At 45.1% G+C, this 27,709-nt stretch overlaps 1 protein-coding gene across 1 annotated transcript in view; it reads right to left on the reverse strand.

The window, feature by feature from the left end:
* Positions 1–4,044: 4,044 nt before the first annotated feature.
* Positions 4,045–27,709, reverse strand: part of APOBEC2 (apolipoprotein B mRNA editing enzyme catalytic subunit 2) — a 111,790-nt gene continuing 88,125 nt past the window's right edge. Inside the window, exon 3 of the mRNA XM_086923186.1 lies at positions 4,045–5,966. The gene's annotated coding sequence lies outside the window, so the exon portion shown is untranslated. The remainder of the gene's footprint in view (positions 5,967–27,709) is intronic.

Here is a 27,709-nt window from a genome sequence, read left to right on the forward strand (position 1 = left end):
CCGCGGGGCCCGAAGGTACGCCGGCGGGGCCAGACAGCCCAAAGAGTCTGGCCATGGCAGCAAGAAACTCTTGCACCTGTGCAGGTGCCGCTGATGGACCTGGAAAGGGTGAGTAGGCCAGCGGCGACGTCGCAGACTCCGCCGGAGCTGCAAGAGTGACATCACCCGTGTCACGCAAAAGGAAGTTGAAGAGCGACAGCGCTTCTTCAACTTCTTCTTGGAATGCTTTGACTTACCTGACCCCGAGTGCGAAGACTTGGATCCAGAGGAACGATGGTGATGGCTCCGCGACCGGTCCATTGACCTCCCACGGGACCAGGACCTTGAGTGGCGCAAAGCCGACTGCTGGACTTCCAGCAACTATAGGAACTCTCCCGCAAAGTCTTTGGAGCCATGGCTGGCAGTCGGGGCACGACTTGGAGTCGTGGTCGCGCCCCAGGCAGTAGAGACACACGCGGTGTGGGTCCGTCACTGACATCAGGCGGTGACAGTCCTCGCAGTTCTTGAAGCCGGGCATCCCTACGACACCAGGAGTCGATCGACTCAGAAGAAATGAGGTAAAAGGCCTTGAAAAAACTCAGTCAACAAGCATTGGAAATGCAATAGGTCTCGCATTAGAAAAGTTGGAGTTATTGGTCTTGTAAATGACATATTTTATTTATTTGTTGGTTTTTAAAATTGCTAAATTGATGGCTTTGTCATTTACAATGCCAATAGTTATAACTTTCGCAAATGTGACACCTATAGCATTTGGAATGCAACATGTTTTGTATTTACGTGACTTAGATGGAAGCTCTGGTCGTTAGGCCACATCTCTAGAGAGCAGGAGAGTGCAGCAGGGGAGAGAAGCACAGCAATGCAATAGGTCTCGCATTAGGAAAGTTTGAGCTATTGGTATTGTAAAGGACACATTTTTTATTTATGTGCTTGTTTTGAAAATAGCGAATTAATAGCTTTGTTATTTACAATGCCAATAGTTTTATCTTTCGCAAATGTGACACCTATTGTAACACAATATGTGTTGTGAGGGGTTGAGGGTGAGTGAGGGTGAGGGGTTGAGGGTGAGTGAGGGGTTGAGGGTGAGTGAGGGGTCGAGGGTGAGGGGTCGAGGGTGAGTGAAGGTGAGGGGTTGAGGGTGAGTGAGGTTGAGGGTGAGTGAGGGTGAGGGGTTGAGGGTGAGTGAGGGAGGGTGAGGGGTTGAGGGTGAGTGAGGGTGAGTGAGAGTGAGGGTGAGTGAGAGTGAGGGTGAGTGAGGGGTTGAGGGTGAGTGAGGGGTTGAGGGTGAGTGAGGGGTTGAGGGTGAGTGAGGGTGAGGGGTTGAGGGTGAGGGGTTGAGGGTGGGTGACGTTGAGGGTGAGGGGTTGAGGGTGAGTGAGGGTGAGGGGTTGAGGGTGAGTGAGGGTGAGGGTGAGTGAGGGTGAGGGGTTGAGGGTGAGGCTGAGGGGTTGAGGGTGAGTGAGAGTGAGGGTGAGTGAGGGGTTGAGGGTGAGGGGTTGAGGGTGAGGGGTTGAGGGTGGGTGAGGGTGAGGGGTTGAGGGTGGGTGAGGGTGAGGGGTTGAGGGTGAGGGGTTGAGGGTGAGGGTGAGGGGTTGAGGGTGAGTGAGGGTGAGGGTGAGTGAGGGTGAGGGGTTGAGGGTGAGGGGTTGAGGGTGAGTGAGGTTGAGGGTGAGTGAGGGTGAGGGTGAGTGAGGGTGTGTGAGGGTGAGTGAGGGTGAGTGGTTGAGGGTGAGGGGATGAGGGATTGAGGGTGAGGGGTTGAGGGTGAGTGAGGGTGAGTGAGGGTGAGTGAGGGTGAGGGTGAGGGGTTTAGGGTGAGTGAGGGTGAGGGGTTGAGGGTGAGGGGTTGAGGGTGAGTGAGGGTGAGTGAGTGAAGATGAGTGAGTGAGGGTGAGGGGTTGAGGGTGAGTGAGTGGTTGAGGGTGAGTGAGGGGGTGAGGGATTGAGGGTGAGGGGTTGAGGGTGAGGGGTTGAGGGTGAGTGAGGGTGAGGGGTTGAGGGTGAGTGAGGGTGAGGGTGAGTGAGGATGAGGGGTTGAGGGTGGGTGAGGGTGGGTGAGTGTGAGTGAGTGAGGGTGAGGGGTTGAGGGTGAGTGAGGGGTTGAGGGTGAGTGAGGGGTTGAGGGTGAGTTAGGGTGAGGGTGAGTTAGGGTGAGGGGTTGAGGGTGAGTGAGGGTGAGGGGTTGAGGGTGAGTGAGGATGAGTGAGACTGAGGGTGAGTGAGGGGTTGAGGGTGAGTGAGGGGTTGAGGGTGAGTGAGGGTGAGTGAGAGTGAGGGTGAGTGAGGGTGAGGGTGAGGGAGGGTGAGGGGTTGAGGGTGAGTCGGGTGAGGGTGAGTGAGGGTGAGGGTGAGTGAGGGTGAGGGGTTGAGGGTGAGTGAGGGAGGGTGAGGGGTTGAGGGTGGGTGAGGGTGAGTGAGGGTGAGGGGTTGAGGGTGAGTGAGGGTGAGGGGTTGAGGGTGAGTGAGGGTGAGGGGTTGAGGGTGAGAGTGAGGGTGAGTGAGGGGTTGAGGGTGAGTGAGGGGTGAGGGTGAGTGAGGGTGAGTGAGGGTGAGGGGTTGAGGGTGAGTGAGGGTGGGTGAGTGAGGGTGAGGGTGAGTGAGGGTGAGGGGTTGAGGGTGAGTGAGGGTGAGGGGTTGAGGGTGAGTGAGAGTGAGGGTGAGTGAGGGGTTGAGGGTGAGTGAGGGGTTGAGGGTGAGGGGTTGAGGGTGAGTGAGGGGTTGAGGGTGAGTGAGGGTGAGGGTGAGTGAGGGGTTGAGGGTGAGTGAGGGTGAGGGGTTGAGGGTGAGTGAGGGTGAGTGAGTGTGAGGGGTTGAGGGTGAGTGAGGGTGAGGGGTTGAGGGTGAGTGAGGGGTTGAGGGTGAGTGAGGGTGAGGGGTTGAGGGTGAGGGGTTGAGGGTGAGTGAGGGTGAGGGGTTGAGGGTGAGTGAGGGTGAGGGGTTGAGGGTGAGTGAGGTTGAGGGTGAGTGAGGGTGAGTGAGGGTGAGGGTGAGTGAGGGTGAGGGTGGGTGAGGGGTTGAGGGTGAGTGAGGGTGAGGGGTTGAGGGTGAGTGAGGGGTTGAGGGTGAGTGAGGGTGAGGGGTTGAGGGTGAGTGAGGGTTGAGGGGTTGAGGGTGAGTGAGGGTGAGGGGTTGAGGGTGAGTGAGGGTGAGGGGGTGAGGGTGAGTGAGGGTGAGGGGTTGAGGGTGATTGAGGGTGAGGGGTTGAGGGTGAGTGAGAGTGAGGGTGAGTGAGGGGTTGAGGGTGAGGGGTTGACCTAAAAGCCACGGGCACAGCACCAAATCGCCCAGTTAGTTTAACTCTGGTTAAAGCCCTATATCCTCGCAAGCTCGATGCGCATGCGCATCGAATAGCGAGACCTAAAAAGGGACTGGGGGTACTTGCTCTTCCCGGATCTGCGCTTGCTGGCGCGGAAAAAGAAAGAACTGACGTCTGCGCGTGTGGGCACGGCTAAGTAGCTGCAGCAACGCCATAACGGTCCCAAAGATGCACACTGATCTGCATGACGACTCCTACCGACGCCCAGGGGTACTGCTGACGAAAACTTTCCGGATCCAGTTTGAAGCATGGGGGTAATTCTAAGGTAAGGAATCTATCACTACCTGTTTCTTTCCGATATGGTTTGTTACTATACTTGCAGTGTGTAATATGTAGCATGTAATAGTGTGTGAAAATTTGCATCCATTTATTTTGCCAGGGTTCAAGGTGTGGGTGATCGGTCACTCGTGAGTCGCCAGGTTTGCATAATGGTCGGAACACAGGACTTGAAAGCACGGGCATTGGTTGGGGAGTGTTGCCAATATATGCACTATGATATTTCGGCACATTCCATGCTCTGTTTCTGCTTGTTTAGGACTATAGTGTCTGAGCTTTTACTTCCAAAACCTTAAACAAAAAACTGTGACACTAAAAGTAACCCGCCATCCTTATGGTTGTTTCTTGTCACATCAACACGTGCGTAGATGCCCTATTTGTAAGAAGCACCTCTCCCGGTTTTAGTCATCTATTCTACTGTTAACAACACGTCTATTTGAAAGAAACAGCACAGATTGTGAAAGATCAAATCCATTTTATTTATTGCCCAGATTTTGTGTTGTGACTGGTTGCTCCTTTAGGCTGATTTGTACAGATGCAGGATTTATAAAGACGAATCACAGATGCTCTCTCTTCCGTAACAGGAGTTCAACATCGGTCGCTGTGGCTGTCCAAAATTAGAGCTAGCTTTCAGGATTGGGATACATTCGGGAGGCGGCTAGAACAGTAAATAACGACACGCGTCCACATGGATCAAATGGATTTTGTCACACAAGACCATGCTTTAAGGGTGCAGTTTTTGGTAACAGGATGACCTCCTTAATACTGGCCACGTGTGTTTATTTAACACTAAATAGATAGACAATTCATGTATCGGTTATTCCAAAGCATCTCTTGCATTTTTTCGCTCTTCCAATTACTTTAAACATACTTGCCTTTCTATATGCAGGGCTGGGATTTTTAAATTTTCGCTTTGGGATAATTTAGACCTCGGTGAATGGCTTGCCAGGCCACCAGAGGGCAGAGGCGTCCTTCAGGTCTAGGGCCATCCGCCTATTTCCGAATCACCCCTGCCTTGTGATGTGAAGGAAGCCTCCACTGCAGCGGCTCCCTTTGCAACACTGCGGGGTTGCTTCGTAGGTGCTGACTTGTTTTGCGCTTGCAGAACATAAACTCCCAAGCCGGAGTTTCTCTAAAAAAAAAAAAAGCAAATGGCCCCGATGCTCAGGGAGCCGGACTGCCTTTTACATTTTGACAGACTGTCTACCACGTCTTGCATCCCCAGCATGTCATTGATTTTATTTGGTTTTCATTGCCCAATGCGTTTGTAATTGTCTTGCTTTGGCTACATTGTTGAAACTCTAAATGTGAGATGGATTTAACAAAGCAAGAAACCGATACTAAAGGTGGTCACATTTCTAAGGAGCTAGATATTTGACAGTTGGAGAAGGAAAGGGAATTTGCACACAGACCAAGTGTGTGTGTGTGTTTTTTTTTTTTTTTGCCGTTTCCCTTTTTTTTCAACATACTAACTTTAGTAGTGCTGCGTTGCATTAATAACATTTCTGTCCACTACAAATGCCCTAGACGAGGTCTACTTTGTTATCTGTGCTGTGTGCATATATGTTGTAGTTTTAAGGCATTCTTGTGAATGGGAATGTCAGTTTTGTATTGCAAGTTTTAATAATAGACTGCCTTATGACTCCTTAATTGGGGATACCACGTGAATACCAAGGTCTTTATTACCAGCTAACATGCATCAGAAATTAGTAATGTCACTAAGTAGTATTAAAGATTCCTTATTTTGCTGTGCTCCATGGCCGTGCTGGATAACAGTGACAGCCACATTTTGACCGCAGTTGGGCGATATACCTTGAAAATAACTGGTGGTTGTATTTGAGAAAATTCACCCCTCAAGTGATATTCAGTTGTTTAACCTGGGTCCTAAAGTTTGCCACTTTGAGGCACTAGCAAGAACTAATATTTTATATTTTCATTCAAACACAAAATTGATTTTCTCTTTAAAAAAAATAGAAGAACCACAAAATCCCCAGTCCTTTTTTTTCTTCTTTTTTTCTGTACACACAGCAATACTTTTCTACAGTGGTGCATTCTGAACATCAAGGCTTGTGTCCACTGGTAGCTGGTGGAGGTGCAACTCATACGTTTCTCTTGGAGGGTTCAGCAGTGTTTTGCATAGTACTTTGTTGAAGCCCTTGTTCTCACTCTGCAATGGCCAAGTAGCAGAGCATTGATTTGCGTAAAGTTTGCTTATTAACGCATATTTTTGGAACCTGCAGGCTTCTGTTCTTAATGGTGTCTGCTTGCATCATGTCAGCCTTGGAATGACTTACAATGCAAATGCTCTGTTCCAGATGTCCCTGTTTTTCATCTCTCCCTTTCTGTGGACAGATGATGTGTTGCATACAAGCCAAACCTATGAAGAAACCAGAAGAAAACATTAAAATACACCCGAAATCTTTAAAAATACAATGATCGTAGTTCCTGTCAAGAGATTTGATCTTCTGATAGGGCTCTGTCTTTGACTTCAGTTCGTTACATTGAAAAAGAAGCCTTATCAAGGAGTCTAACTGTTAAATGACTACAGAGAAATAACTTCTCTTTATCCATCAGTCCGTTCACTTCGATGTTTGGGTTCAGAGCACATTTTCTACTAAAATTGAAATTGTATTTTTCTCTGTGCAGAAAAATAACTAAGTTTTCATAAGGTCAGTGGTTGACTTGGCATGACTTCTGATGCTCTTCTGTTAAACCAAAGATTCATTATTTTTTTATGTTTTGTGATTGACAGTACACCATTATAGGATATTGTGTAAGTAGCTTCGTATCCTCCCAGTACAATGGGATCACATAGTACATGTAAACAAAGTGGGTAGCTAAACCGTTCCTGAAAAAGAGTTATGTGTGTTTGGCGTGACCGGGGGTGTACATGTGGCACCCTAGGGCATCCATTTTGTTGGATGTATTTGGCTCACACACCCGAATGGGTGTCATGCTTCATCATTGGCGTTGCTCCTGTCTGGAGACCTACCCATCGGCGGCGATGGGTAGGTCTCCAGACAGGAACGCAGGCTGATAGAGCTACATCCCAAGGCTCTCCCCTGACGTTTACTTACCGCCGAGTACTCATGTAGTACATAATCCCCGACCCTTAGGCATAGGATATTACTACAGAGGTAATTTAAAACCTATATTGCTTGCATTTCACACATGACACTAGCATGTTGCTGAATGACTGCATATTCCATAATTTCTACACTTTTAAGGTCCTGATGAATCGCGGATAATTCCTTAGGCGAGAAACATGTTGACCAGTTTTCTATCCATCTTCATCTAGTGCCATCATACCTAACTAGGTGGTACCCAGTGAGTTGGATTCACGTTTTTAACCGTAGCGGGAGACCCTCAGAATAAAGTAGTACTTTTTGGTACTCCCTACTACATTTTAATCACTCTACAGGCTATCGACTCCCATCTTCCCACATACCCGCACTTCACCATGAGGCAGTTGGATTAAAAGATCCCCGATAAAGAGCCCCTCTTTGAGGTGAGCCCGTCGGGGATTGCACCGCCTCCCCGACGAGGAGCAACGCGAATGGAGACATTCAAGCAAGGAAAACTGAACGATCATATCTATCATCACAGGTGTCGATGACCTCCCTAATTTGAAGGATAAAGCAGACACAGTCAACCAATAAAAAGTCCATTTGGATTACCTCAGAAAGGAATGATCTACCAATGAAAATGAAAAGATCCCCGATAAAGAGCCCCTCTTTGAGATGAGCCCGTCGGGGATTGCACCGCCTCCCCGACGAGGAGCAACGCCAATGATGAAGCATGACACCCATTCGGGTGTGTGAGGCAAATACATCCAACAAAATGGATGCCCTAGGGTGCCACATGTACACCCCCGGTCACGCCAAACACACATAACTCTTTTTCAGGAAAGGTTTAGCTACCCACTTTGTTTACATTGACTATTTGGGGGCACTGGCTGATACTGGACCTTCCACTTGGCTAAGTGGTAAAGAATGCCCCGCTGATCGATTGATCACCCTCCCCTCTTTTGATAACTATCACACAGTACATGCCATGAATTGCCCACTCAGAGTATACTTTTCGATTGTTATACCTCCAGATATTGCTCTCTTTAGTTATTTTATTTTTGCGGGTTGAGAACGAACTACAATAATGGAAACCTATAGAAAATAAAATGTTAATTGAAATCAAGAAAGTAGGACATTACAAATCAAAAAGAAAAAATCAACTAGGAAAATAGACTTCGTAAATTTGAATGTAAGATATTCAAAAGAAAATAAATGGAACAATTGTATTACAAGTTTCGAGGACAAATATGCAGAAGATTTGGCTAGTACTTGTCAATGTGTGAGGGGATAGAAGTGGGAATAAGTAGGAAAATAAATAGAACATACGAATCGGGTTGTTTGCTCGATTGGTAAAGATTCTTAGCTGAGCTATCCTCGGGCTATAATAGCGCAGCCTCAAACTGCTTCATACATGCGGTGTATATCATTTTTTGTTTACTAAACAACAACCCAAGTGTGATGAAAATTTTACAATGTAACAGATTACAAATGTTTTTTAATCTGTAACTAGCACATACCCATAACTTCACTAACGTTTATTATTTTTATCTACGTCTCCCCATTACAACCATAAAGAGCAGAAGAAAGAATACCACAATGATCCAAATTGTGCTTTAGACATATATTTTCTATATCTGTGTGTTGGTGATATATTGAATTTCTGTTGTCCGCCCATTGTTTAAGAATGATCATGGTGGCCATAAGCATGGTCCGTGTTTGAATTGCTCCCTGCTTGCCGAAAGGTCATGCTCACTGCTTGCTGAAAGGTCATGGTCAATGTATTCACCTTTTTTTGTCTGGTGCAATCTTGGGTAGTTCCCGCTAAATGTCTGGGATTAAGACTTCAAAGCAAGAAAAGGCATTCTCAGACGATGTGTAAAATGTCTACTCTTACACTACTGAATCTCAAGCATTGCTCATTTTCAACTTTTATGCTCCACACAATGTTCCTGTTGTCAAATAACATTCCTCTAAAATTTTAATTTGAATACATTTCATTCTAGCAATTCAGACTTCAACTGCTTTGGAAAGTTTAAGGTTACTGCTAGCCTTCTGTTAATATAACCATTACACAAGTAATTGTCTCAGGGTAACTGCTGCAGATTTCTGGCTTTTTAATGGACCATTTTAAACCTATTTTAGTCGGGCATATTCCAAGTGATGTGAAGTCCTTTGAAATATGTGAGCTTGTTGAGAGGTGTCCTCTTTTAAAACATCTATAAAATGTATGCATTTTTTCCCATGCAAGCCTGAGAAATTCTTTTTCTCCTTCTTAACCTGCATGTGTTCCATAGTTGATGTTCTATGTGACGATAGGTCCAGTTTTAATGGCATATATACAATTTTTCATATATCAACATACCATTGTTGTAGAATTCCGCTACTGCCAAACAGTCGATTAATTCTTTTTTTGGTTATCCTAAGTTGAATTTTCATTGGTAGATCATTCCTTTCTGAGGTAATCCAAATGGACTTTTTATTGGTTGACTGTGTCTGCTTTATCCTTCAAATTAGGGAGGTCATCGACACCTGTGATGATAGATATGATCGTTCAGTTTTCCTTGCTTGAATGTCTCCATTCGCAGGATGCCCTCTTTATACAAAACGTTTGACTTCCATACTTGCTTTCATAATTCAGTAGTTTGTAGTATGCCAAGTATATAACTTGTATTTGGTTATTGCCATTTTTACAATCTGTGCCCTATGCCACATGGAAAGTTGTAGTTTGGATAATGCCTTGACATTTTGTAATGACACATTCTATAAGTGAATGTTATTTGTCACATAATCTGCTGTTTTTCCCCCTCTTAACCATTCACCCTGATTCATAGATACTTCAGATCTTACCATTTGAAGTGATAGTCAGTCACTACTTTTTGTGTCCTGAAGACCAGTTTCAATTGATTTTTATTATATACTGAAAAGAGTAAAAGGGTTTACCAATTCCAACAGTTTGTTTACGGAGGTCCTATGACCTTAATGGTTCGACATGATCTGCCTCGATCATGACTATAACTTATCTCACCCCCATTCTCTTAACGTGATTTGTTCTAAGAGTTTTGACTGTGATACAAGATGCGGCAGGTTTGAGAAAGGAGGATAATAAGTAGCCCCTGCTCCTCCCCCTCCTTTTGTCAAAGACATCTGATATTTGTCACTTACTACATGCATTTCCTATTTGATAGGCATATAGAGATGTAACCGAATTGTATGTGATATTTGTAAAGTGCAGAATTGCCTACCGGAGTTGTGGTTCTGAAGGTGAAAGATACTTCGTATTTAAAGTGTCATGAATCAAGAGAAGAATAGTCAGGTCTTCAATTGTTTTTGGAGCTTCAATCCCATGGCCACCATTCAGCTTCCAACAAGAAGCGGGGGCACCCATCTGCCACTTCCTTCAGCTCTTGTAGAAAATTCCGCTTTTCCTCATTTCCTTGGTTCAAACAATCCTTACATTTATTTAGCATTGTTTCATTAACAAATAAAAGTCAATAACAAATAAAAGATAACAATCCTCCTGAATTAGATGTACAAGGGGGCTACGTACAAATTAACGGTGTTGGACTCAGAGAGGATTAATGTGGTACTCCACACTGTATAACTTTAGCCAGTGACCTGTGAAGTTGCATGACAACTGAATAGCTGCAATCAAATAACAATTAATGAAGCTATTGCAACACAAACCCCTTTACACTTGCTTCTGCCAGTCGCTCACCACTATCTGATCGTCGTCGGCATTGAATGCACCCGATAGGCCAGGTAACACAAGGGCTGCAACACCCAACACCACCACACCTGTCTAATATCATCCTTCATTCATTCTGAGCCGAAATGAGTGCTGTGCCCATACTGTCGAATTCTCTGAATCTTGCTGTGGTGTAATGTTTAAGACATATTCCAACAGCTGTTCATTCTCTGCTTCAACTATCTTAGAACAGAATGACACTAAAGAAATCTGGCGGCAATTGCCTAGAATGTCTGGATAAAAGGAAGCCTACTTTAACAATAGTCTTAGACAAGCTTGCTTCCACTCTTGTAGTAAAAGTGGAGTTTGAGATTGCACAGTCAGTAAACATTCCTATCAGTGAAAATCAACCTGTGTATAGTCTAGTCTGTATCTCAAATCGTAGTTTGAACAAACTCCAAAAGACAATACAGTAACAGTTGTCTTCTCAAAGAAGTCATAGGCCCTGGAACTACTATTCTGAAATGAATAACCGTTTCTATTTTTTCCATGAAAAGGGATCACAAACATTCACATAGATTATTAGAAGGTGGAATGCATGCTTGTGCACTAATTAAGTTGGCAAACTCCTTAACAATTGGAAAATGTTTGTTTGTTAATAGCTTGAGTGCACATATGTAAAACGTGACATAAGCACGTACATTTAATTGTGTAATCTTTACATTCTTTTCTGTATCTGATCTTTTCTTTCTGTTGATATTCTTTTCACCAACTGCATTCTAGTGGCTTACACTGATGCTTAATATCTGCCATTTTTGGAGTGAAGGGTCTTGAAGAAAAAGATAGTGCTTTGGTTACAGTTCAATCTTGCCTAATGCAGAAGTTAGCCATTGCTTGAAATTCATTTTATGAGCCTCTACATACACTTTAATGGTAGAACTATGCTTATTCAAGCCTTGCATAATTTAGACTATCCTGTGTGGTAGTTTATGTTTCTGCACATAGTTGTGGGAAACTGTTGATTTTGGGGCCCATTGATCAATTTTAAGTGAAAACATCAGAGCCAAATGGTCTGTCCAATTCAACAGAGCGCCTTAGTATTTGAGATAATCCCCCAAAAGATAAAGTTAAATTCAATACATGTCCAGCGATATGTGTAGGATTATGAATCAATTTACATTAGGCCCTTTAAACCACAAAAAGCAAGGAGGTTAGCAGATAATGTATCAGATAAATTGTCAACCCATATATTAAAATCTCACAATACCAATATATTTGAAGCACTCAACGGGAAGGGACTTGAGTGCATCAAAACTTCGTTAAAAAGAGTTCTCCCACACAAAATGCCATCACTTAAAGCCAATATTTCTATCCCAGAACAATATCTGGCTGAAAGTTGTGTATTTGCTTGGTGTTATGTTTCTGAGGCCTGTTGTCAAGTATTTTTGCCATGATCGTGGTGTCCAAATTTTTGAGGGCCCAACTATTTCTCAGCGTGAACCATAATGGCAACCACTGATTTTACAATTTTGAAATCTGCCAAGATAGAAATTGATGGAAGTTGAGTTCGATTCTTCTCAAATCTTTTGTCTATTGACAAACCCTTCGGATCTTAATTTAGTTCAGCCTCAAATTGTTTATCTTCACTTAAGGCTACATTTTTATATTCTAAATTTACACATCTTGAGTAAATTTAGAATATGCGCTTCGAAATCCTGTTTTCTCTGAGGTATATAAAATTAGAGTTAGAGAAGTGTATTGGGAATATCAATTGGGCTGGTCAAACTTTTGTCCTGATGAGTGTTTCCTCCAATGCCATTTTTCTCCCTTGAGTATTTGGCTTATTCAGCAAAAATATTTTTCTTTTATTTTAGTTTTGGTAGTTTTTGTGCTGCGACTTAGTCTATGGATGTGTATTAATGTGCAAGTTTCTTTGTCTTCTAGTTGCTACTGCTTCTCATATGCTTTGGCAATTACATTACTGCAGGGTGGACTAGAACTCAATTAAGAATTATAAGTCTTTCAGACCGGCTCTCATAGTGGGCATGGCATTCGGGTTGATACAGTGACTTACATTCATCTGCTTCCTGCAGCACATGGATTTTATTTGTTTTTAAGATGATGTTCAGTTGTTCTAATAAGTGGTTAGATATGCCATGAGGTACCATCTGGTTTCTAATCGTGCAAGATTGTAGAAAACAGTCTAATCCAGGACTATGGCGTGCAGACAAGAAAGGTAAGTATACTCCTGATAGGTCGGAAATATATTTCAACATGACTTGTTGAGGCCCAGGTCTCTTATAACTTCATGGTCTTTCTTGGTGTTAACATCTAAGGCCTGATGCACAAGGAGGCTAGTTGCAGAACATATTTTTTTATTTGTTCTGCAAACTGTTGCACCCTTCTTGGTGCAAGGAATTCTCCAAATCGTTAATGTGCATTGGGACTTTCCACAAAGTCAGTTAATCAATGGCTTGTAAAGCGCAACCACTCAATCGTAAGGGTCTCAAGGTGCTGGAAGGGGGAGAAGGGCTGCTTGTCTGCCGAAGGCGCTTTTGTTCAGTCGAAGAGTCTAGGGGGTCTTTAGAGGAGGTTGGTCTGGACCTGGAAGTGGAGGTGTTCCATGTTGGCCGAGAGTTCCTACGCAAGGATGGTGAGGCGTACAAATCGCCAACTTCATTATTATTGATAGTTTAGGAATAGGTTCTTGATTCAGAAAGTAAGAGAATTTGGGGAGCGAGACGTGCATGGCATAGCAGACCTAGATTTCTGCATTTGCCTTCATTGTGAGGCCTGCCTCTTTCAAGGGACAGACTTCGCGGAGTCACAAACAGTGGCACATTCTAAATTTCACATTGGGACTGCATGTCGTAATCATGGGACCACTATATGCTTTTCCTATTGTCCGTAGCATACTCGATCATAATGAAAGTGTCACCTATTGTCACCTTACCCTTTGATAATAGTTCCAGGCTGGCCTCAGCAGACACCAACTAGTCCATGCTTTGTAACCGCAAAAGCGGTTGCCAAGTTTTTATACAAAACATTGCAAATTGTAGTGGGAAGGGAATGGCTGTAGCCACCCCGTTCTCTTGCATCTTGCAGTTTGGTAATTGAGATTTGTCAAGGTAATTAGAAATCACAAAGCACTTTTAGTTCCCCAATGAACCGCTTTCGAAACTAGTAACACCGCCTGAGCCGTTCTTGGCACATAAATGCATCTTGCCGCATCTCTAAATTCTTTTTTCTCAACATTTTTGTTTTCCTCTATCACGCTACCTTCCCTGTGGCTCAGGCACCTTGCACTCAAGTACCTATCAGGATAGCTATCCCACGTTTCTCTTTCGATCAAGCAGCAGTGAATAATGTTCTGCATCAGTTGTTGTCAAACATCTCCTGTATTATTGATGCAGCATGTTTTTGCCATTTGAGTTATTGAAGCACTCCCCCCCCCCTGCCTCCCTTTCGATGCATTTGTTTAGACCTTTCACACTGTCACACTGTGTGGCAAAGAGTCGGAGCTGTCCTTGTGTTTCCAAGCTTTCACAAGCATCTATGGATGGGTTCCTTTTCAATCATCTGATAACCTACCCGTGTCAGCATTTTATACTTTACCTTTGAAGGGTGCCTCTGCTTTCAACCATGTGAAATAGAATAGCACTCGTTACTTCGCATGCGTTTACTACTCATGCCTTTACAATGCGGTCGTTAGAACAACGTGTTGTTAGTTCGCATACCTTTACTACGCAATTCGGAACAACAAATTGCTGTAGGGAGCGCTGGATGTTGGAATAGTATAATTTACTTTTCCAACTCCAGTCTGTGCGGGCACTAGGGAAGGTAACACCTTCTCCCCCCTAACGCAAGTCATTGTTCCGACTCGTGTTGTAAAGGTATGTGAACTAACAACACAGTTGTTGTAATGACCGCGTTGTAATGGCATGCGAAGTATCGTATGCAAAGTAAACTCTGTTTACCTGTGAAATATAACCTCAGCTGAAGCTTACCCCCAAAATTACACAATACTCTAATTCGAAGCGTGAAGAGCAATGTGATCCTATGACCATCTCCTATTCTCCATTCATCAGATTCCTTCTGCTGATGTTGGTTAGCGTAATGGGCATATGGCATCTTATTTAGAGCTGTAGGCATTGAGATTCTGGAATACTTCTCTAGTTGTTAACCATCCCTTTTTCAGAATATCAGGTATTAGATATTTTTGATCTACATGGGCAGGATCCTTTGTCTTCCCCATTTGCATTAATTGGGCATCTTCATTGGTCTCTAGCATGCTTATCCTTTTTCGATAGCCCATGTAAGACTCTATGCTGTGAATGGTTTATTTGCCATTTGTTACTTTTACAGCAAATTTGATCTACTCTGTCTTCACCTTTTGTGCATCTGCATGGTGTTCCAATTCATCAATGTTCCTTTGGTGTTGTGTGCCCTTTTGAAGCATTATGAAGGCTTGTAGGACTTCAGCTCACCAGACTGCCTAGTTTTTAGGTCTCGCTGAGTCAGCGCGCATGCGCTGCTAGGAGAGACATTTAGGAGCAGCTTTGAGAAGTGCTCCCAAAGCGGCAACCAGCTTGCCAGAACGCGCACAGGTGCGTGTGACTTGCACAGCACTTTTTCACGTCGCGCGTGCATCACTGGCTTCACCACTCGCGTTTTTTTTGTTTTTAAATTAATTTTTGCGCGTGACATCTCCCAGCCGGGTCGCGTGGCCAATGTTTGTTTTTAATGACATTTTGCAACCTCTTCTGTGAAAGGCGTCTGCTGCATTCTGGAAACATGACTCTGCTGTGAGGGGCAGGCAAGGGCAGTAGTAGATTGAGAATGTTGCTGTGTGGAGACAACGCTATATGCCACTTGTGGTGACCCTGCAGGCACAATGCAGTATAGACCCCTTTGGACTGACTGCATTGGGGCGGAGAGATAAGGCTGGGAAGCTGTGAGCTGCCGGCACAAGGAGCAATTGAGTCAGCTCTCTTGTGTTGTCATTCTAGCAGACATAGCACCCTATTCGAAGAGTGTGTTCACGCAAGACTTATTACTGCCTTGTAAAGTTATGTAGCTTTATGGTGAACTTTCAAAAGGCTTAAAGGTGTGTTTTTTGTGACTTGGTATCTTCTAGTTATGCTGTGACAATTTTATATTTGTATGTATGTCCAGGACATGATGCACTTAACAGTACAGTGTCGTTGGACGGTGCCATGTGAATATTTCTACATTAATTTGTTCTGTATGTAATCCTGTCTCTGTGATTACATTATTTGAATAACAGTGCCATCCTTTGCTGAGTCCCATTGAATAACACAGTGGTCCACCACACTGTCTTTGCCCCCCTTCACATTTCCTTTGCCCCATACAAAGTGGAATTGCCCAATGCTATGCCCTTGTCCCCTCACTGGCCCTCACTACACTTGCCCCTTCATCAATCCACAAACTCAGCCATCTGTGCACTCACTCACTCATGCTTCCATGGACTTACTCCCTCAACCTTGCCTTCAGTTACTCACTGACTCATCCAACTACTCAGCCAGGCTGTTGACTCGTTCGACCGCACAAACACACTCATTTTCCACTTGTTGAAGACGCATTTTCCCATATAAAAATTATATCTAATGTTTTGTGCATGCTTGATTCTTGGTGTCTCTTAACTCCCGCTGTTCTTTATTAGTCTTTTGGAATTGTGCATTTTGCTCACCACTTTAATACTTTGTACATTTCCAAACGTAACATTTGGATTTCGCTACTGCTGTTTGTTAAGGGTGGTCCAGTGCCATAATGCTTGCAATCCTGCCTCTGGTCTCTGTTCCTGCCTCGTGTCCCTGGTGTGCTTTTAATCTGGCAGGAGGATGAAATTACTTAACTAAAATTCTCTAGGGAATTATTTCATCCCTTGAATTACTGGGGTTGCTGTTTGTGCATACCTGTAGAGAACTGAGCAGCTAAAAATGATCTTCGAAGCCAGAGTCTTTATTTAGGAATGATCAAATGCATAGAAAAAGTCATTTTTTTAATTTGTGCAGCAACATTTCCATTGTTTAGCAAACATGACACTTTAGTCTTAACTCGTCAAGTCTCCCTCTTTTGTTTGGTTTGCCTAGCAGTGATTTTGTCATTTTAGAATGTGTATCTTTTGGACAAGGACTATAACTTAAGTACTTTGTATCAAAATTAGCTGTTCGCCGAGATGTTGCTTTATCTATGTCGCTCTCACATGCTCACTTACTGCAACCTTCCTGCACATCTGCCATTGGGCCCAGAACCCGTACTGCTGCTTATATTTCAACAGTATCTGCAAACTGGGCTATTGCCTTTTATCCTGTTGTCTTCAAATTGTATGGGGCACGGTGCAAGGGTGTCCCTTCTGTACTATTTTCCACTAGTGGCTAGTGTTTCGATTCACAAAGGTTGCAGACCCCTGGCTCCCTTACTGCTGGCCAAAACAACAACAACATATTTTGAATAAGAAAAATCTCACCTTGCCAATTCTCCCCTTACAGAATATGAATATGAGCGATTATTCTTGATATTCTGGAAGGGCATTAAGTCTTAATTGTCATTCCTTCCCTGTAGAACTCAAGGGTCTGATACCCACATTTTATACTGCCTCTTTGAGTAACCTTCTTGCTTATTCTGTAGACCTGATTAACAAGCACTGGCTGACTTGCATTTCAGTATTGGCTAAAACATGTTTAAAAAAACTCCCTTATTGAAAATATAAACAAACTGCCAGTGGCAAAGTCAGAAAGTATGGCCTGGCATTGGTTACCAGCCTTCTGGCTTTGTCAATGCTTGTTTTACCATGTTGTGTGCAAAGCCGTAATGTTGAGGAAGCTCAAGGACACTCACCAATCTAAGGAAAACAACATTGGCTACAAGCAAAAAATATTATTTGGTCTCAAAAAGCCACATTGCGTTAGTCATCACTGGCACCGAAAGTAATACCTCTGAATGTGGATAGGTTCCTTGACAAAGGGCATAATGTTGTCACTCCTATTGAAGCAGTGGGCGGATCCACTTCCCCATGCTGTATGCTGTAATGGGTTGAATAAAAGTATGAGTGACACAATTAAAGACAAATGGGTGAAGAGGGCTGACTGAAAGCCCCAGATAAGTAAGTGTATAACCCATATAATTTAATTTTTGTAAAATCAAAAGGTCTTGGCTAATGCCAGACCTAAGATTAAGGAGTTAGTGCACTTTTAGGATACAAACTATACGCTTAAGCATTGCAATGCAAGCACTCAATAGGAGTTGGAATCATATATCAAATAGCGAGTTGAAATACTCCTCTGACCTGCTCTATATATATTTAAAAGAATTGGTAACAACAGGTCTAGCAGACAACTGCAGATTCAAGCCAGACCTATAGCAAAATGATCTAAGAGACAGATGTAGTTTTGCTTGGAGTAAACCTAAAAATCATACACCTGCACCCACACGCCATCATCCGTCAGAGAAGGACGACAAGTTGCTTAGTCACAGTATGAACAGTTCTTCATGTTGTAGTTTTATGTTTATCTATCACCATTCTGCTATCAGAGAAGCTAAAAGACCATTTTTCTTCTTGTGGACCAACTGTTGGTGTTGTGGTAGGAATAGTTCCGTTGAATATTTTTTTTGTAAGTCAGGAAAAGATGGCCATCCAGCAGAGAGAAAGCCATCTCTGATTCATGGGAATGAGTGATGGTAAAAATGTGTAGTTTTCTGTTTCTCAGCTCTTACTAGATGCAAAAAACCTTCAGCGATGTCCTTCAAAAGCCCCTTTTTAGGTCTTGCAGCTCTAGGACTGGAGCGCGCAATGCTCCTCGCGTTGGCAGGCTTATTATAATCAACACAATTTCAGAAGGGGACTTGAAGCCACGCCCATCAATCTTATTGACTGGCGTCATCGTTTATGTTAAACGCTGTGTTTTGATTGAGAAGGAGGCTCTTTTGTTACTGTCCTGTCTCCTTCGACGGCCCACCCAGACTGGATTTTTTACTTGCGCCGTTATACAGTCTCCTTCAATGACTCTGTGAGCACTCTTTTCCTCATTCGCGCAATGGCGACATCTTGTTTTGTTATTTGCAGAGCTGTCCTCACGCTTGTTTATTTATTTATTTTATTGATTTGGAGTGAGGCCCGGAGGCCACTGTGCGTTATTTCCTTTCTCATGTGCTAGTGGGAATTGTAGTGTAGCGGTCTAGTTGTTACGCTGCTGCATAACGACGTGGACCGCGGCCGCCATTTTGGGTGCGGCAATGAGCGCGCGGAGAGGACACGGAGCAGACGTGTCTCCCGGCACTCTCCCTAAGTGAATAAATAACGCGTTGGCCAGACCCAGGCATCCTGTAGTCTTTGGGGGTAAAGTGCAACATTACAGTGGCGACGAGGCTGGGATCGGCCGAAAAAATGAATCGTGCAAACAAGCACAAGCAAAGGCAAAAGTCACACCAGCCACCGAGGACTGGACCCAGCACCCCAAGACTGAGGAAGCAACTGGAGGGAACACAGGGAGAGCGCAGCAGGGGACAGCGCTACATGCTGAGGCACGAACCCTAGCCAAGCAAGGAAACAAAAGCAGAGCAGACACGGCCGGGTTGGAGAGGCAAGGTCTGGAGCCCCACAGGATTGCACCCTCAAGCAGCCTGCGGGAAGTGGGCAAGGAAAGAAGAGAACAGTGCCCACAGTGAGTACCGGGGCCCAGGCGCAGTGGGAGAATATCGGGGAGTGACCTACCCCAAGCAGCATATCCCACACTCTGAGCTACAGAGCCCACACACAAGGGGTCCTGGCGGAACACGTGTTGCGGATAGAAGTGGGCACGTCCAGTCCTCAGCAGAACCGCACACACCCGAGCAGGACGGGTGCACCAGGCAGCCCCAGGGGAGAGGAAGAGCAGCCAGAAAGAAGGGCAGAAATGTGTGCTCAAGCGTCATCGCTTACGACACCAATCCCGTTCCTTCTCAAGCCGGGAGACCCCGTGATGAAGTGGGAAGACTGGAGGGAATACTTTATGAATTACCTGGAGGCGTTGGAAGACGAGAGTGGAGAGGAATACCCAAGCAAGAGAAGAAGGAGTATACTGCTCTACAACCTAGGCCCAGAAGGCATACGGGTGTTCCAGAACCTAGTCCCAACACCACGACAAGCGGATGACGATGATGTTTTTCGCCATGCTATTGAGGATTTGAATAGTCACTACAGATCTGCGGTGTGCACATCCATAGACAGATACAATTTCCAACAAAGGAAACAAGTGGTTGGAGAGTCCATCGACGAGTATGTCGCAACTTTGAAGAAGCTAGCGATCACGTGCAGTTTGGCGCCATGCATGATGAGTTCATCAAAGATCAGATAGTCATGCACACGAGCAATGCGGCTGTCCAAGACAAATTGTGGGCGAATGGAGATGCCACCCTGAAGCCAGTCATCGCTATGGTAAAGAAAGCGGAATTGTCAAAAAGGTGTGCGGAAGCGGCTAAAAGGGGCGCCGGAGCCAGGCCTATGGTCAACAGGATCACTGACAAGGAACCACCTGAGCGGGGCAAGGCAGTGTCAGCGGAAGGGAAAAGGCAGACCAGAGGGACACCCCTGGCTGAGCCGGGTAAAAGTCAATCCAAAGAGAATAGGAAGGAGTGCAATTGATGTGGCAGCTCGTCCCATGCTTCATATGACAAACGCTGAAACAACAATTGATGGACAGAATGCAGAACAATGTCATACATCCACCCCAGTACAAAGATCTGGGCCTAAATCCATCGTTTTTTTGCACTCCACACCACCCCAGTTCAGGCATGGCCATATGCAAATCAGCCTTGACCCTGTGCCTCATGGGAACAATCCAGCCCGAACTGCCAAGCCATGTTTTTCCTGGACCGGAATCAAGCATCCTAGGACCGGTTTCTGGCTATCAGCCATCTTCAGCCAGGATAGCTTGACTCCAGTGGTGTGGAGAGCATGGGACTCACGTCTGAGCATACCCATCTCACTCGGGGTGACAAATGCAAAAACAACTATTGATGGACAGAATGCAGAACAATGTCATACATCCACCCCAGTACAGAGATCTGGGCCTAAATCCATCGTTTTATTGCACTTCACACCACCCCAGTTCAGACATGGGCATATGCAAATCAGCCTTGACCCTGTGCCTCATGGGAACAGTCCAGCCCGAACTGCCAAGCCATGTCTTTCCTGGACCGGAATCAAGCATCCTAGGACTGGTTTCTGGCTATCAGCCGTCTTCAGCCATTGTACTGGGGTGAATGTATGACATTGTTCTGCATTCTGTCCATCAATTGTTGTTTTTGCATATGACTAACGATGCCCAGCTTTCTGCGCCAATTGCATGTTCTGTGGAATAGTGGGACATTATGAGAAGGTATGTCGCTGGAAAAAGCAGAGGCCGACAGTCAAGTACATAGCCCAGGAGTCAAGGGTAGAAGAAGAGGAGGAAGAGGAAGAGAAGGACAGTGTACTGTGTATCAAAGAGTACATCCTAGGCATTGACTGCAAGCGCTCCATGTAACTGCAGTGCGACTTGGTGATAGGGGGAGTACCGATCAAGATGGTGGCGGATTTTGGGTACCCGTATACCATAATACAAAGGACCGTCTGGAATGAAAGTTTCAAATGCAAAGTAGGACCACAGTTGGAACCTCTGGATATCCGGCTGGTTACCTACACCGGGGAACCTATCCCCATGGTAGGATTTTGAAGATTGAAGTTCGAATTCAAGGAGCGCAGTGCGGAGTGCAAGCTGTACGTTGTGGAGAAGGGTCCCTCGGGGCTAGGATGGATGGACCAAGGCGACCTGGGCATACAGTTGGATCTGGGAGGTGCCATTCAAATCTTGATGACCGGTCCTGAACAACAACCTAAAGTCACAAATTTGAAGGAGGAATTCCCCATAGTATTTGGTGGCAAAGTAAGGAAACTGACTAAATTTACACACAAGATCGATCTCAAGAGCGAGGCGAAACCGGTATCCCACAAAGTGAGAACTATACCGATGGCCAACAGAGATACAGTACAGCAAGAGTTGCAAAGGCTTGAGGAAAATGGAATCATAGAGCCGATAAATTGTGCGGAATGGTTGGCACCCCTAGTGGAGGTAAGGAATTCCAACGGCAAGGTCAGTTTATGTGTGGACTTGAGGGAACTCAACAAGAATATTGTAGTGGAAAAATTCCCTCTGTCCAGGATAGATGAGATGCTGACAAGGACTAAGGGAATACGGTGGTTTTCCACAATCGACCTTACCTCAGCATACCATCCATTAGCCCTGCACCACACCAGTCGGAGACTCAAGTCGTTCATAACACCCTTCGGATGCTACCAATTCTGCAGGATGCCCTTCGGGCTGGCATCTGCAGCGGTGTTCCAAAAACTGATGCACAGATTGTTCAAGAACTTGGAAGGAGTACAATACTTTCAGGACGATATCCTGGTGATGGGCAAAGATCAAGCAGATCACTACAAGAAGCTGAGAGAAGTGTTGCAGATCCTAGATCGGCATGGTCTCACGGCAGAATGGGAGAAGTGACGGTTTGGAATGTCGTCGGTTACCTACCTGGGCCATGAGATTAGCAATCAAGGTATTACGCCCAAGCAAGCAAACGTCAGAGCCATTTGTGAGGCGCCGCCACTAAAGAGTAAGGAAGAAGTGAGATCCTTCCTCGGGATGGCGGAGTACTACAGTAAATCTGTACAACACTTTGCAACCAAGACCCACCATTTGCGATAACTCATTAGAGACAAGACAACATATGTATGGATGGAGGAGGCTCAAGAAGAGTTCCGGAGAATCAAAGAAGACATCAGCAAGGCTATCCCCTTGCAAGGATTTGACCAACAGGGAGAGTCCATATTGACCATGGACGCGAGTGAGCTGGGAGCTGTCCTCATGCAGAAAAGGGGTAATGGGGAGACGGTCACCATTAGTTTTGCGTCCAGGGCACTTTCGACCACTGAACAGAAATTCAGTATAATAGAAAAGGAAATGTTGGCAGCTGTATGAGCTATGGGCAAGTTCCGACAATTCATCTGGGGGACCAGATTCAGACTCAAGACAGACCACAAACCCCTAAACAAAGTACTCCCATCAAGCGGGCTTGAGAACGCCACCCCGCGTATAGCCAAAATGACTTTGAAGCTGTTGGATTACAGATATGACGTGGAGTACATCCCGGGAGCAAGGAACAAAGTGGCAGACTATCTCAGCCGTGCTTCCACCATGGAAGAGGCCCCATCACAGGCAGAAGACAAAGAGGACAGTGTTGCATTCATGGAAGACCATGACAAAGTAATAAGTGAACTGGAGTGGGTGAAAGCGTACGAGGAAGACCTAGACATAGAAGGAGTGAAACAATGCATACTCCGGGGATGGCCTGAGAAAAGACACATGAATCAGGAGTTGAGGAAGTTCTTCGAAGTGAGGGAAGAGTTGTCCATTGGGGACCGAGGTATATTCTTATTCCGAGGTGAAAAGGTAGTTCCTCCCGGCTCCCTGACACCGCGGTTGATGGCCATTCTGCATGAAGGATACCTTGGCATCGTGAAAACAAAATTGAAAGCGAAAGTGATGTATTGGTGGCCAGCGATGGATAGTATGATTGAAAGATATGTCCGGGAGTGTGAACAATGCCAAAAAACAGACTAATCCCAAACGTTGGCACCCCGGCAAACCCGTGGGAGGAGTTGTCCATTGATATCCTGGGTCCGGTGCTGGACGCACAAGGAGTACAAAGTACGTAGTAGTGCTCATTGATAGGTATTCGAAATGGCCAGAAATAGATATCCAGGAAGACATTGACACAGAGAGAGTGCTAAAGTTCCTCACGGCTACTTTCATCAGGGAAGGCATCCCTCGTTCCATTTTGAGTGACAATGGCTCTCAGTTTATCTCAGAGAAGTGAAACAACTATATGGCAAGGAATGGCATTAAGATAAAGCACACCTCCATCTATCACCCGGCTGGCAACGGATTGGCCGAGAGGTTCAATCGTGTTATAATGGGCTCCATTCAAGCTGCAATAGGAGTGGGGAAGGACTGGGAAAAAGAGGTGAAAAATACCCTATGTGCATACAGAACCACGCCGACATGCACAGAATACAGCCCCTTCCAAATACTCAGAGGACGATATCCGTTCACGAAAGACAACCTAGCATGGAAGGAACACACGGTCATGAGCGAATGGTCCCCAGCAGTGGTCCAGCGTAATTTGGAAAGGGCCCAGAAGATATTCACGGAACATTCCAACAAGAGGAGGAATGTGAAGGAAACAAAATTGGAAAGAGGGGAATGTGTCAGAGTCTAATTGGCCCAATTGAAAAGAAAAGGAGACAGCAAGTTTAGCGAGCCCTTAGAAGTGAAGGAGGTGTATGAGAGGGCTGCGCTCCTGAGTGATGGAAAAACATGGTCCCAAGATAGGATGGCAAAATGCAATAAGATACTGCAGTGGGCCAGAGAAGAATCGCACCATCAAGGAAGCCTGAACCAACAGGAGGTCAGCATACCGTCACCAGAAGAAGAAGAGAACTCAAGAATGAGAGGAAATGAAGAAGAGCTGGAAGGAGAGAATGACCCTGGAAGTGTGGAACACCAGAACAGCCCCAGCCCAGTGGTGAGCAGAGAACCCCCCTGGCGGCCGGTAAAAGGGTAACATCTGCAGGAGAAGAGAGTCCAGGCGATCTGCAGTATACACCGGTGAGGCACACCCAGTTGGGGAGGTTGGTGGTAAGACCAGCAAGGTACAGAGACTATGATATGACAGGTGGCGGACAGTTGGAGGGCTGACAGATATTGAGACATTTATTTCTCTGTGTAAAGAATAAAAGGGAGGAGATAAGTAGTGTAGCGGTCTAGTTGTTACGCTGCTGCGTAACGACGCCGACCGCGGCCGCCATTTTGGGTGCAGCATTGAGCGCGTGGAGAGGACACGGAGCAGACGTGTCTCCCGGCGCTCTATCTAAGTAAATAAATTACGCGTTGACCAGACCCAGGCGTCCTGTAATCTTAGGGGGCAAAGTGCAACATTACAGAAATGCAGCCCTGTGTGTGAATCACACCCAGCCTGCCCTACAGGGGATTGAAGAACAGACTCTGCTGCTCGCTCATTTAGCACTCTGTAAGTGCGGTGAAAGGCAATGCGTCTGTGCGGCGACTTATGTTTCGGTTGCTTCTCCTCGTTTCATAAAATACTGGTATGTCACCTTGCACTTTTCAAATAGTTCCCATTTTTTAACTTTAAATCATGCCAGCCGCTCAATTTTTATAATCCTGATTAGCATCTAGAGAAGGAAGTGGGGGGCGGCGACATGGCTGCAGCACAGGCTTGAATTGGCTGACTATATGTTAACTCCCATTTGTCGCTGTTAAAAACATGAGCCTTGCCCGCTCGCCCAACTCTTTGTTTTTTCTTTCACATTAAATAATTGGCTGCCTCGCGTCATCTTGAGCGCAACTCGTCCAAATCGTGTTTTATATACTTTCAAATCATGCCAGCCCCTCGATTTTTTTTTTTATCCCTATTAGCGTCTAGAGAAGGAAGCTGGGGTGGGGGTGGCGACACGGCTGCACAGGCTCAAATTGGCTCACTGGATGTTGCCTCCTATTGGTTGCTGCTAAAAACTTGAGCTGATTCGGGCACACACCCGTCGCTTCTCCTGTTGACCCGAGTGCAGGCTGCCGATACACAGAACGTTTTTACTTTCTATTGGTTGCCGTTCTGCATGACTCTGCATCTGAGGCTTGTAAATAACACAATTAAATTTGGTTTTTCATTGTATTATTAAATACAAACATTAACATAATTCTAAACTAACAGTGCTTAGTTACTAACATAAGTTCAAAATTAGGAAAATTCACTCCTCACCATTAACCAGTAAATGGCTTTATTGCGAAAAACGCAGCGTTGGCAAAGTACTGTGTATGCTCTCCCCTGAAATAACATGGCGAGACCTCAGAGGATACACCAACGAAGTAGCCTTTATTAATGACTCAAAATATAGAGAGCTCACTACTGACTTCCAGCGTCGTCTAGCTCGCCGGCAGAATGAAAGCTACATCTAGCCAAAGCTGCCGACTTTATAGCTGGGTAACGACTTAATGTCCTGTGCCTACAAAAAAACAGTTGCAATGCCAAATGGTGTGCTGCTTGTCTGATTTAAAGTGAGCACAACAACAGTTTTTTACTAATTCAATATACCTTAAAAATCACAATTACCTGCCGCCCATTTTAATCTTAAAGCTTTGGGGGCCTGGAACTGTCACACTTGTAGGAGTCTGACTCAATTTGCAAATTAAGCACTGGTTGGTGGCTTAATGTACCTTATGTTGGGAAATAATACAAAAGCCACCTGCTCTGTATTCGGGTAAGGGGCCATTGGTATTCTTGATGCCAGTACTATAAATGGCAAACTTGGAGTTGAAATGGGCATCTAGTGTAGCCTCTTTTGAGGAGTAGCCTTCATGCACTCTCAGTTCCAGTCCTCCAACATCCTGGCACACTTCATCAGAATATACATGTATTGAGGGCAGTTAGAACTAACAAGATACACACATCCTCCGAATTTTTGGAGAAAGTGGACAGACCCAACCCCTGGGCTCAGCTGTTTTGCCTTTTGGAGGGTACCCCCATTCCGAAACCAACTTAAGAGGACAGTTGCTATCACCGACTTGACGTACCTTGGGTTTTACTGTTCTTCTTTGCTACAGTTACACTCTACCTTGTTATCAGAGAAGATGCATAGATATTCAGAGTTTCCATCTTTCATTAACAAGTGGCAAAAGTGCACTTTTTTTAAAAGGACCAATTAACGATTAAAGGATCTGTCTAGGAGAAGACTGTTTTAAGGCTTGTAGTCTGGAATACGGAGTATGGAATATTGTTATGCATTAATACCATAGTCACAATATGGATGACAAAAATATTGAACGATAAGTGCAAAAAAATATAGTTTTTACTATTTTTAATTTGACTGTCCTTAGCCCTGTGGACAGCAGTAGACTGCCATCAGCAGTTCTTGAGCAAAATCCTAAACCAGATGCTCAATACAGATGTGGAGGCCAATTTCTCCAATACAGAGGCAGGCACACAAAAACTATTCTCTGAGTGAGAAGAGAACTCCTCTTTCATCTTCATCTTTCTTTCATTTTCAGGGGAGGTTAGCCCCTCCTAATAAAATTACCAGGCTTCCCTACTCCTGGTTTTGTAGTAACATTATGTCAATCCTGGCCTAGGTATTTGCTTTGTGGTAACAAACATATCCCAGAGTTCCATGTACCTAAAAATTAAAAGGGCAATTCCATACCCCAGCTCTATGGAGTTGGTACCTCACTCCCAACTCTTAACTTCAGTACACTAGTCTTCAAAGGAAATATCCACCCCAGAGGAACCTAATATTGCTCCTGCTCCACAGGGCTTGGACGGAACACTCTTTTAAGAATGGGAAACATGATAACCTGCGCCCTGACATCTTTTGCTTTCTTTCTGCCCCTTCTGATGTAGAGCCAGGACTCCGTTCCCAAATTTGCAGTGCAAGACCAAATCTTTCCCTTTGGTGGGGCAGTGCATGGGATTAAAAAAAACAATTACTTACCTGATTCCCGCCGCCTCTGTCCTTTTCTGTTCCTGTTGACTCCCAGCAGCACTCAGGCTCCAAGACTTCTCTAAGACAATCACAACACTGTTGTCATGCTGGTAATTGTATTACCAGCATGACAGAAGCAACTTGATTGGTCTGAGCAGCCTGGTTTGCTGCTCAGATAGTGCCTGGGACTGTTCTCCACCCGGTTGTGCAACACAGCAGAGTGGAGAAATGCTAAGTGTGCATGCCAGTTTGGCTGGCCAAACCGTCATGCTGATTTATGGTGCCCACCACTCCTCCTCCCTGCTCTGTCACAATAGCTAAGTTCAGCCCCATCCTGCTCTGGACTGCCTCAGTGCTGAGAAATAAAATGATAATAAAATTTTTATTATCTTATTTTTTTCCTGTTTGCACTGCTGAGAGCAGTGGGACAACACACCTCTGCCTTTATGGAAGAGCTGCTGCAAATGTGTTGGTTTTTGATACACAATTTCAACAGTGTGTTACTGAACGATGCCCCCACGCAAAACAAAAGGCTTCACGCCATGCTGTGACTGCACAAAGCAGATGTTGGTCACCTAAATGCATGAGGTGCATCTTTGGGCTCAGGCCACAACTCTAAGCCTTATGATCAGAATTCCTTCCTGCATCTGAAGCGATATGAGACCTGGAGGTGAAGCATTATGTCGCAGAACGTAAGAAATGGTGGTCTTCGTGTAGGTCCTGATCTAAGTCACATATTCAGTCCCGATATTGAGGCTGTTTCAACGGTTGCTTAA

This window comes from Lissotriton vulgaris, chromosome 5 (assembly GCF_964263255.1).
Source record: "Lissotriton vulgaris chromosome 5, aLisVul1.2, whole genome shotgun sequence".
NCBI lineage: Eukaryota > Metazoa > Chordata > Amphibia > Caudata > Salamandridae > Lissotriton > Lissotriton vulgaris.